Source organism: Haematobia irritans, chromosome 2 (assembly GCF_050003625.1).
Source record: "Haematobia irritans isolate KBUSLIRL chromosome 2, ASM5000362v1, whole genome shotgun sequence".
Lineage (NCBI taxonomy): Eukaryota > Metazoa > Arthropoda > Insecta > Diptera > Muscidae > Haematobia > Haematobia irritans.
In genome coordinates this window covers 49,748,911-49,761,683 of record NC_134398.1, presented here as the reverse complement: position 1 = coordinate 49,761,683, position 12,773 = coordinate 49,748,911, and the positions used below count along the sequence as shown (strand labels likewise).

General features: G+C 34.5%; 1 long non-coding RNA gene across 1 annotated transcript; it reads right to left on the bottom strand.

Annotated features, from left to right (window-relative positions):
* Window positions 1-696: 696 nt before the first annotated feature.
* Window positions 697-1,672, bottom strand: LOC142224233 (uncharacterized). Its single transcript, XR_012719083.1, has 2 exons — window positions 974-1,672; window positions 697-906 (listed from the first exon to the last, which is right to left on the bottom strand). It is a non-coding gene; the product is annotated as an uncharacterized LOC142224233 (long non-coding RNA).
* Between the last annotated feature and the right edge of the window lie 11,101 nt (window positions 1,673-12,773).

Genomic DNA, 12,773 nt, shown 5'->3' with positions numbered 1-12,773 from the left:
TATCAATTCAAAACACTGGTTGAATTTCATAACGTGACTGAAATAGTTATTGGAACTTATACATTGGGAGAGTATTACCTCCTTCAGTAAACCAGCCAATTGCTTCTCAATGTATTAATTTCAGTCAACGAAGAGTCTGGTATAGAACACTAACATCCCTTTGTGACGAAATATAAGTCGGGAACAGTGACTTTGGCTTAGGAACTACCCTTGAACTTGAGTTATGGGCTTAAGTTGGTTGTTCCCCCCGATGTAACAACATTGGCAAATGAAATGGCGTTATTATCCTTTGTGGGAACTGTGGTGGTGACCACTGGAGTTGAAATTGCTAGTGAGGCGGCAACAGCATGTGCATAAGTACACTCTTGTCCACTGTTAATGCAATGCGATTATGTAGATATTGTGGACACCAACGAATTAAGTTTGTTGCTGAACGAATTACCCTGCCAACATTTTTTGAATTTGGGGGCGCTTCTGAGAATCCCCACTACGTCGAAAACAGTCGTATACGATATCCAAAACTCCTCGGAAAAGCGCCGTCACTATTGAGAAGTTGTACCACGCCAAGTTACTACAAAAAAGTATCGCATGAGTGCAATTATTAGGAGCCCTTATGGATACATTTAGAAGGACGCCAATAAGAGCCCCTTCAAACAATCAGACCAAGTGCATTTTAAGATAGTTGTAAAAGAATCATTGTGGTCAAGTAAAACACGATTGTTTAGATGTTTATTAATTTTATGAAACATTTATAAATTCTCATAAATATAACATTTATACGACTACCACATCACATTTAACACATTTTTATGCATTAATAAGAGATTGATGTTGAGTTACAAGTTGTAAGTTAAATGTTGTAGCGTCTATCAGCCAATACTTTTATTCCCAATGGAGGCAGCGTGTCTGGAAAAATATTTGAAAAACTATCACTTTATTCCATTTGGAAAGTCAAAAATTGTTCACCATATACCTTTCACAATTTTAAGCGTAATATCTATGTTTTCAGAACTTTATTTTCGTTTTTATTTAAATAAAATATAACAAGCTGGTTGCGCTTGGCGTTTCACAAAAAATAAAATGGCTCTTCTAACAGTAGTGATGGCAAAATACTTTCATGTACATTTTGTACTTTTTGATATGCTTCCCCCATCACAGTTCGCGATGGTTGTGGTGACATTTACGAGTCTGTGGTAGCGATGAGGATGAAATGGAACTTTGAAATGCTGGCAGGGTATGAACCCATTGCTGCGGATGATGTAAAAGATTGCATAACACCGGAATTATATGTTTTTTTGATGTGCGTTACAAATTGACGGTATCCATTTGGAAAAGCTGAAGAAGACAATGTACCACATGTTGTAAAAGCTGTTGCAGAATGTGGTAAGACACCAGGAGTAGAGCGGCTGGAGCTTTATTCTTAACAATTATTAGTGTCCAGTGCTGTATGAGATTTTTTTGCAAAACAATCCAAAAACTGGTAGAAAAACACTTTTCAAAACAATTATCATGAATGCGTGTATGTAAACAATCAGCTGCTGCGTATGTATAAGTAAAAATAGTATGACATTTGGCGATGTTGTCAATTAAATTGCGGAGAAATAAACGCGGAATAGCTCCAAAATAGCTGTTTTCTTCGTTCGAAATGTATTGTCAACACTCGCATTTTTCAACGCGAAAGAATGGTTAAGTGAATTTTTTTTCGTGCCAACAAACATAGTACCCACCTTATGCGCTTTACAGACTATCAGTTATTCCGGACGGAATGTCGGGGTTTGTAAAGAATCTTACAGTGTGTCGGATCGATACGACTTGTCGGCGATGACTAAATAATCGGTAAATGTGTTATCGATCCCATAAACATGCAGCAGTATCGATTATTCCTTCGGACTTAACTTATAATGTGCACAATTTATGGGATATGTTCGACACGAGCACTGTCGTCCGGAATAACGGATAATCTGTAAAGCGCATTAAGAAAAGATGCATATAAGAAAATTTATTTATGTATTTGTTGTTTTTGGTATGAAAAATTTTTTGTGCACAGAAAAAAACCAAAATAGGGTTAAAAAGTTGAATGAAGTTGAAAATCAACTAATACATTTAACTTTTTAAGAAATTGAATGAACACTTTTTATTAACATATTAATTATGCCAATAACATTTTAATTAAATAGAAAAAATATTTCCATTTAAAAATATAATTGCAAATGTTGATCGGAAATATTAATAAAGAAAAAATAATTTAGTTTTTTATTTCAAGACTTCCCTGCCAGCATTTCAAAGTTCCATTTCATCCTCATCGCTACCACAGACTCGTAAATGTCACCACAACCATCGCGAACTGTGATGGGGGAAGCATATCAAAAAGTACAAAATGTACATGAAAGTATTTTGCCATCACTACTGTTAGAAGAGCCATTTTATTTTTTGTGAAACGCCAAGCGCAACCAGCTTGTTATATTTTATTTAAATAAAAACGAAAATAAAGTTCTGAAAACATAGATATTACGCTTAAAATTGTGAAAGGAATATGGTGAACAATTTTCGACTTTCCAAATAGAATAAAGTGATCGTTTTTCAAATATTTTTCCAGGGACGCTGTCTCCATCGAAAATAAACAAACTGGCTGATAGACGCTGCAATATGTAACTTGCTACTTAAAACTCAACATCATTCTTTTATTAATGCAAAAAATTATGTTAAATGTGATGAGATAAACCGAAAAATGTTTTATTTATAAGAAATTATAAATGTTTAATCAAATCAATAAACATCTACACAATCGTGTTTTACTTGACCACAATGATTCTTCGACAATTACCTTAAAATGCACTTTTTCTGATAGTTTGCAGGGGTTCTTATTGTCGTCCTTCGAAATTGATCTAAATAGGCACCTAATAATTGCACTGATGAGAAACTTTTTCGTAGTAACTTGGCGTGGTACAACTTCTCAATAGTGACGGCGCTTTTTCGACGAGTTTTTGATGTCGTATATGATTGTTTTCGACGTAGTGGGGATTCTCAGAAGCGCCCCCAAATTCAAAAAATGTTGGCAGGGTTAAGGTGGAATTACAAACCATGCGGTCATGCGTGCGTCCGTTACATGCTACTGTCAAAAGAAAGCTAAAATGTGGATACTACTATGTTTGAGTTACACGATAAAAGTAACGAATGCATATGTAATCAGCAAATTAATTGGTGTTCCGACGCATGATGTGTAACTCAATTGAAGAATCGTATTCGTCAACGCATTCGAATACAACGTACGCACGCATGGCCGCATGGTATGTAATTTCACCTTTACAAGCATAATAAATTATGAAAATAAATATAACAAAATTAGATGCTAACAGGAAAGTCGTTTGACCAAGAAAAAAGTATATGTTGCGTTCAATCACGAAATTGATCCAATTAATTTTTAATTGAAAGTTCTTCAACCACAGAAGTGATAGTATCAATCAACAGCGTCAATTGAAAATTTGTTGAACCAATTAAATTTTTAATTCAATATATTTTTTAATTCAATTACAATTTTAATTTAATCTGTGTAGTTTATACACAGAAAAAAAAAAAACAAGTAAGGAAAGTCTAAAGTCGGGCGGGGCCGACTATATTATACCCTGCACCACTTTGTTGATCTAAATTTTCGATACCATATCACATCCGTCAAATGTGTTGGGTGCTATATATAAATGTTTGTCCCATATACATACATTTAAATATCACTCGATTTGGACAGAATTTGATAGACTTTTACAAAATCTATAGACACAAAATTTAAGCTGGCTAATGCACTAGGGTGGAACACAATTTTAGTAAAAAAATATGGGAAACATTTAAATCTGAAGCAATTTTAAGGAAACTTCGCAAAAGTTTATTTATGATTTATCGCTCGATATATATGTATTAGAAGTTTAGGAAAATTAGAGTCATTTTTACAACTTTTCGACTAAGCAGTGGCGATTTAAGAAGGAAAATGTTGGTATTTTGACCATTTTTGTCGAAATCAGAAAAACATATATATGGGAGCTATATCTAAATCTGAACCGATTTCAATCAAATTTGGCACACATGACTATATTACGAATTGTACTCCTAGTGCAAAATTTCAACCAAATTGGGCCAAAACTCTGGCTTCTGGGGCCATATAAGCTCATATCGGGCGAAAAATATTTATGGAAGCTATATCTAAATCTGAACCGATTTCAATCAAATTTTGCACACTTGACTATACGACTAAGTGTTATGTTTGTACAAAATTTCAAGCAAATCGGTATAAAACTCTGGCTGCTGGGTCCATATTAGTGCATATCGGGCGAAAGATATATATGGGAGCTATATCTATATCTGAACCGATTTCTTCCAAAATCAATAGGGTTCTATTCTGACCCAAATTAGGATCATGTGCCAAATTTGAAGGCGATTGGACTTAAATTGCGACCTAGACTTTGATCACAAAAATGTGTTCACAGACAGACGGACGGACGGACAGACGGACATGGTTATATCGACTCAGGGACTCACCCTGAGCATTATTGCCAAAGACACCATGTGTCTATCTCGTCTCCTTCTGGGTGTTACAAACATATGCACTAACTTATAATACCCTGTTCCACAGTGTGGCGCAGGGTATAATCAACAACAAATATGTCCAATTAAAACATTGATTAAAGTCAATTAAGAAAAAAATTGAATTTTTAATGAAAATTTTATCCCAATTAACATTTTGAAGAAATCAAAAAATATTTCAAATACAAAATCGTAAGAAAGTACACGGTTGAAAAAGACTGTTTTTCATATGTTTGGCTATAAACATTATATGTTTGGAACACAAATTATTAAACACAATATTTTTGAGTGCAAGCATATAATGTTCATAAACTAGCATAACATGTTTGGGACATATATGTTAATATGTTAGAACATATTATGTTTGGGACATAAAATGTTTGTAAATATAATATGCTTGAATGCAAACATATATTAATTTAGAAATAGCCTATAAACATATATGTGTTTAGTAGCTTGGAGCGCTATTTAACAGGGAGCGATATTGAATTAAGTTGGTGGTTGTTGCTTGTTATTACAAAATTAAAATATTATTTTTCCTTGGGCAATTGATCAGCTACTTCTTTGATCCTTACAAACTGTGTGGTCCGCTGTTCGAATCCCCGTCCGGCAAAAGGTAAAATTAAAATAAAAAAAATCATAAAATTGAATAATTTCTTCTACAATGTTTGTATTACAGAAAAAGGTGCTAAGAACTAAAAAATCTCATGGAAGTGAGAAAGATGTCGGGGAATATACAATTGGGCAGAAACAAAATTTTGAGCATTCAGGTCGAAAACCTATGTTGTTAGCACCTATATTACCTGTTTATTGTCATAATTCATTATGATTGTAAATATATAAATAAATAAGTAAAATTTTGAGCACAATATTGTTTGGGAGAGTTTTTTTTTAAGCATATAATATTTTTGCTTCTAAACATATTATATGGTCACATAATAACATATTGTTTTTTGGAAGACAACATTATTGAATTTGGATGCAAAAATATAAAATGTTTGGAACTTAGACTACCCAAACATATATTGTTTAGACCAATATGCTTTCAAACATATTATATATTGGTAGAGATCAAACATATAAATGTTTGGGCAATACCCAAAAATATATATGCTTGAAGCAAAATATGTTTGGGAGTATATGTTACAGAAGCGATTTTTTGTGAGCGTGTAAGAAGAGAATATTCATACGAAAGTTTAAAATCTTATAAAATTAAAAAAACATTTCCTGCTATTTTTGAAGCTCGATTACACTAAAACATGTTTGATTTTGGCAAAAACAAATAAAAATGTCAACTTAGGAGCTATCCTAACATAATTAAAACAATATTTTATGAATATCTATAGTATTTGACAAAAAATCTGACTATTTATCGAATTGAGGCATAACAGCAAACAAAATGTTTGCTGATCGTATTTAGGAGCTTGTACGTATATTACAGTGCAAAAATATACCAAAATCTACTTTTGATTGTTAAATATGCTTTGGGGAAAAATTTATAACCTAAAAATTTTATAAATTGTTGTTCATTTGGCCCTGAAGTACAAAAATATAACAGCAGACATCGACTGCTGTTTTTAGCAGACGTTTTTCTATGAGTGTAAGATAAAAAACTATAAATTTATAAATAATAATAAATGATTGCCTCAATTAAAAAGTTAATTGAGTTTTGTGATCAAAATCAATTCGATTTTTAATTGAATCAGTTAAAAAAAAATAATTAAAATCTAAATAATTCTAATTTTCGTGATTGAAATCCGATTAAAAAATAATTAGACCAATAAACTTCGTGAATGAATCAGAAAAAATATTTTTTTCTGTGTATATGAAACCCGTTTATAAGAAAAAACTATATACGGCTGCGTCGAATTTTATGTTCCCTCCACCAAGGATTGCCTACAAATTTCTATCATAACATATTCTAGCATCCACAATTTAATTATTTGGATTGTGGTAACGGTTCCCGATGGCAAGGTATCTTAAATCTTCTTAACATTGTATTCTAAATTGTATGTCAGTCCATATGTTAGATAAAAAAGGCATAATAAATACCTACCCAGCAAAAACTATTGGAAGTTGTTCCAAAAACATTTCTTTTAAAGCGCATCCCGGAATCCCCCATCAATTTTTTCCACTTCCGATGCAGTCCTTTTGGACAAGTCCCCAACCATTTCTTTTAAAGCGCATCCCGGGAACTCCTATAGATTTTTTTCCATCTCCGATGCAGTCCTTTTGACAAGTCTTAGAAAGTACGGAATTAGGACTTTTTAAGTTAAAATTCAAGTTTTGGACAAATAAATTTCGGAAAAAAGAATATAAAATCAATAAAAAACAATAATAAAAAATATAAAAAAATTATCCCCGCTAGGATTTGAACCTGTGCCTTTGACGTTTTCACATCCATGGAAGTTTTTTTGAGAAGGAATTGCAAATTATGATAATTTTTAATTTTTTGCTGATTTTTAATGGAAAAATATATTTATACAAAAATATATGCCGAAAAAAAAAAATAAATACGATGTATAGCACAACAAAAAAAACTTAGAAAAATATTTAATAAAAAAATTGCCGCTGGTGGGATTTGGACCGGCGTTTTTTATTTTTTTATTCATAATATTAAAGGACATCTCAGGAAGTAGTTACAATGTCATGCCGTGGTGTCATATTGGGTTCATAAAATAAACATTTGAATAAACGTTTTGATGCATCGTGTTCTATTGCGTTTGTGGCTGAGTGTGTTAAAGCGTTCTGTTATGGAGGTTCAACCCCTGGTGGAAGCGAAAAAGTTTTTCAATTTGTAAAAATAAGATAATAAGAAAATAAAAATGTAAAAAAAAATATTGATAAAAATAAAAAGTGAAATTAGAAAAAATTGATTTTTAAATTTCTTCATCCAAATGAACTTCCAAGGCACAACTTCTAAAGCAATGCAAAGGATCCAAAAATGGAGTACTTCCGTCCTATTACAAGCCCATGTAAAATTCATTGGAGATGATCTAAGTTTGCACTACTTCCGGATCACAAATTGAGGATCCAAACTATTGTTTTGGGAGCTCTTTTTTTGCTGGGTATGTATACCTCTTTAGTACTGGATCGTTTTATATAGAGGAGTCCATACACGCCAAAAAATAATTCTTTCCTCCCAAACGAAATTTTAGACAAACAAAGTTCGTTTCTCATTTGCTTTTCGCTGTAAGGAAGTGTATTTGGAAGAAAAGTATATACTTTTTGTGATAAACGTTTATTCTTTTCCAGGATGTAAAACCAATTTCATAAAGACTAACTCAAAAAAAAAAAACGTTGTTTTCTTGCTAATTGCATTTTCCCTCACATATTTCTCACATCCACGAGGTCTTTTAGTTCTTAACACCTTTTCCTGTAATACCAACAATGTAGAAGAAATTATACGATTTTATAAATTTTTAAAATTTTTTTTACCTTTCGCCTGGACGGAGAATCGAACCGCGGACCATGCACTTTGTAAGCCAACACACTAACCACTGAGCTATGTACCTGTTATGGTCATCAATAGATAATTATCCATATAAGTTATATTTATATAGCATAGCTTGCGGCGCCCACGAATCGAATAAACAAAGTTTATTTAACAGAAACAAACATTTAGTTTGGCACCGTGGGGCAGTGGCTGGTACGTCCGACTTGTATGTCAAGGGTCATGGGTTCGATCCTTGCTTCGACCAAAGTTTTTTTTACATATATTCCAGATATGTTCGGAAGATTCCGAAAAAAAATTTCAACATTACATTGTACTAGATTAAATTTTGAACTGTAAAATGTGTCTTATTAAAGACATAAAGTCAGAAAAGAACAGTGTTTGATATAAACGAAATGGACTGTGTTGTTGTTTCAAAAATAACTTTTTTTATTGAAAAAAAAATTGTAACAAACGAATTTTTTTTTTGGTGATAAGAGTTTCAAATTTTCGAAGAAATTCAAAAAACTCTAACAAAAGAAAAACGTTTTCGGTACACGTTTTTCAAACGTTTTTATACCCTCCACCATAGGATGGGGGGTATATTAACTTTGTCATTCCGTTTGTAACACATCGAAATATTGCTCTAAGACCCCATAAAGTATATATATTCTGGGTCGTGGTGAAATTCTGAGTCGATCTGAGCATGTCCGTCCGTCCGTCCGTCTGTTGAAATCACGCTAACTTCCGAACGAAACAAGCTATCGACTTGAAACTTGGCACAAGTAGTTGTTATTGATGTAGGTCGGATGGTATTGCAAATGGGCTATATCGGTCCACTTTTACGTATAGCCCCCATATAAACGGACACCCAAATTTGGCTTGCGAGGCCTCTAAGAGAAGCAAATTTCATCCGATCCGGCTGAAATTTGGTACATGGTGTTAGTATACGGTCTCTAACAACCATGCAAAAATTGGTCCACATCGGTCCATAATTATATATAGCCCCCATATAAACCGATCCCCCGATTTGGCTTGCGAGGCCTCTAAGAGAAGCAAATTTCATCCAATCCGGCTGAAATTTGGTATATGGTGTTAGTATATGATCTCTAACAACCATGCAAAAATTGGTCCCCATCGGTCCATAATTATATATAGCCCCATATAAACGGACCCCCAAATTTGGCTTGCGAAGCCTCTAAGAGAAGCAAATTTCATCCGATCCGGCTGAAATTTGGTACATGGTGTTAGTATATGGTCTCTAACAACCATGCAAAAATTGGTCCACATCGGTCCATAATTATATATAGCCCCAATATAAACGGACCCCCAAATTTGGCTTGCGAGGCCTCTAAGAGAAGCTAGTTTCATCCGATCCGGCTGAAATTTGGTACATGGTGTTAGTATATGGTCTCTAACAACCATGCAAAAATTGGTCCACATCGGTCCATAATTATATATAGCCCCCATATAAACCGATCACCAGATTTGCCCTCCGGAGCCTCTTGGAAGACCAAAATTCATCTGATTCAGTTGAAATTTGGTAAGTGGTGTTAATATATGGCCTCAAACTCCCATGCAAAAATTGGTCCACATCGGTGCATAATTATATATAGCCCCCATATAAACCGATCCCCAGATTTGACCTCCGGAGCCCCTTGGAAGAGCAAAATTCATCCGATTCGGTTGAAATTTGGTACGTGATGTTAGTATATGGTATCCAACAACCATGCAGGAATTAGTTCATATCAGCCCATAATTATATATAGCACCCATATAAACCGATCCCCAGATTTGACCTCCGGTGCCTTTTGGAAAAGCAAAATTCATCCGATCTGATTGAAATCTTGTACGTGGTGGTAGTATATGATATTTAACAACCATGCCAAAAGTTGTCCATATCAGTCCATAATCATATATAGCCCCCATCAGGGTTGGCCTGTCGCAAACTGTGACTTTTGCGACATACGTTTACGACGGTATAATACGTATGTCGCAAAAGTCGTAAACCTAGTGTAGAAAACCTAATTTGGAATTAAAAAAATTGTGAATCGTTTTTAATTTAATTTAGTTAGGCTCCCCGATAAAAGGTATGCAAAAAATGCTATATATTGTATTTATTTATTATACTAGATTTACATCTCTCATTCACAACTTCAATGTATTCTTGGTTTTCGTGGTCCATAATGTCCATCCAAGCTTTAGCTGCATCAACGAATGACTAGCTACAATTTTGAAAATTTGTAATTAATATGGAAGTTGGCTATAATAAGCCAAAAAGTGATTTTTATAAAATTCTCTCTAAACAGCAATTCACTTATGCAAGACTTAAGTAGTTTTCCTTCCTTCCAGTTTTTGCAGTAATTTGTGAAAGGTTAACTATGAACGAGTACCGACCGTCGAGTAGTTTATAGTAATTTTGGCTTCGAGTTTCCAATTGAAATAACTATATTCTCAAGTTTTTCAAACTCGTTAATAATTTTATGAACATTCCTGAGAATTGAAACTTCTTCGCATATATCATCATCTTGGATATCATTCGCTGCCTATCTGAAGGGTCCGAAGTATTTGGAGTTTGCGCCATTTGCTACTTTTTCTACATTTACGACATGTATGTGACGTTTACGATGTTTACAACTTTGCGACAGTCGCAAACCTTAAAAAGTTTGATACAGACCATCTCTGGCCCCCATATAAACCGATCCCGAGATTTGGTTTTGGAGCCTCTTGGAGGAGCAAATTTCATCCGAGTCAGTTGAAATTTGGTACATTGTGCTAGTATTTATATGACCGTTAACAACCCTGCCTAACTAGGTCCATATCTATATAGTTATATGTAGTCCTCAGATAAATCGATCCCCAATAGCACAACAATTGGTCCATCAATATCATCAATATAAGCGACCCCCATATTTCAATTCTGGCTCCCTACGTACCGTGCAATAGCCCATATCGATTCGTAATTATTTGTAGACTTATCTACACATAGTTTTTATTTTGTCTAATGTATACCACGTATGGATTAACTCACAATTTAGAAAACGATTTAGGATACCACAACCCAAGTAATTCGATTGTGGATGACAGTCTTTCGTAGAAGTTTCTACGCAATCCATGGTGGAGGGTACATAAGATTCGGCCTGGCCGAACTTACGGCTGTTTATACTTGTTTTTCTTTGAGTGTGGTTGTTAGAGGGCATATACTAACATTACGGAACAAATTTCAACCGGATCGGAGGAGATTTGCTCTTCCAGGAGTTTCCGTAAGCCAAATCTGGGGATCAGTTTGTATGGGGGCTATATATAATTATGGACCTATATTTACCAATTTTTGCATGGTTGTTAGAGGGCATATACTAACATTACGGAACAAATTTCAACCGGATCGGAGGAGATTTGCTCTTCCAGGAGTCTGAAAATTTGGGGGTCAGTTTATGTGAACCGATTTGGCCCATTTTCAATGGGAATTCACTTATGCCAAGTTTCAAGTCGATAGCTTGTTTCGTTCGGAAGTTAGCGTGAATTCCACAGACGGACGAACGGACATCGCTAGATCGACTCTGAATTTCACCACAACCCACACGCAGAGAAGAAACATGATTGTAACAATCATATTCGAAGAGCAAAATAATAGCTATTTTTGCGGCGACCATGTAACATTTTCACTTGCAACCATGTTGGCTCAGTGAACATGGTTCTAAGAAAAATAAAATTGTTCTCATCTAAAATGTTATTATATTGATAAAAAGAATTTTTTTCCATTAAAAGACAATGATCACGATGGTATTCGTCAAAAATGTTTTTATTCCAGTTAAAAGAACATGGTCACAACCTAAAATGTTTTGATCTTTATAAAAAAACTTTTTTCGTCGTCGACAAAAGGACGCCACTTGAGAAAAGAAAGCACAAAATTTACTTTATTTATTTGTTTTTATTTATTTATAAACTAATTAATTGTTTGTTTGTATTTATAATTTCGTCAAGCAAACATCACATATTTTTACACACACTAGGGAGCCACCGTGGTGCAATGGTTAGCATGCCCGCCTTGCATACACAAGGTCGTGGGTTCGATTCCTGCTACGACCGAACACCAAAAAGTTTTTCAGCGGTGGATTATCCCACCTCAGTAATGCTAGTGACATTACTGAGGGTTTCAAAGCTTCTCTAAGTGGTTTCACTGGAATGTGGAATGCCGTTCGGACTCGGCTATAAAAAGGAGGTCCCTTGTCATTGAGCTTAACATGGAATCGGGCAGCACTCAGTGATAAGAGAGAAGTTCACCACTGTGGTATCACAATGGACTGAATAGTCTAAGTGAGCCTGATACATCGGGCTGCCACATAACCTAACCTACACACACTATTTTCGTTCACTTTCAACAATAAGTAACAGATGGACTGATAAGTCTCCGGTCTAACAAAGAAAAACACATTTTTTTTGTCAAAATTCGTTTTTATTATTCAACATAATTCCCTTCAAGAGCGATACAACGATTATAACGACCTTCCAATTATTTGATACCATTTTGGTAGTACTCCTTCGGTTTTGCCTCAAAATAGGCCTCAGTTTCAGCGATCACGTCTTCATTGCAGCCAAATTTTTTCCCTGCGAGCATCCTTCTGAGGTCTGAGAACAAGAAAAAGTCGCTGGGGCCAGATCTAGAGAATACGGTGGGTGGGGAAGCAATTCGAAGCCCAATTCATGAATTTTTTCCATCGTTCTCAATGACTTGTGGCACGGTGCGTTGTCTTGGTGGAACAACACT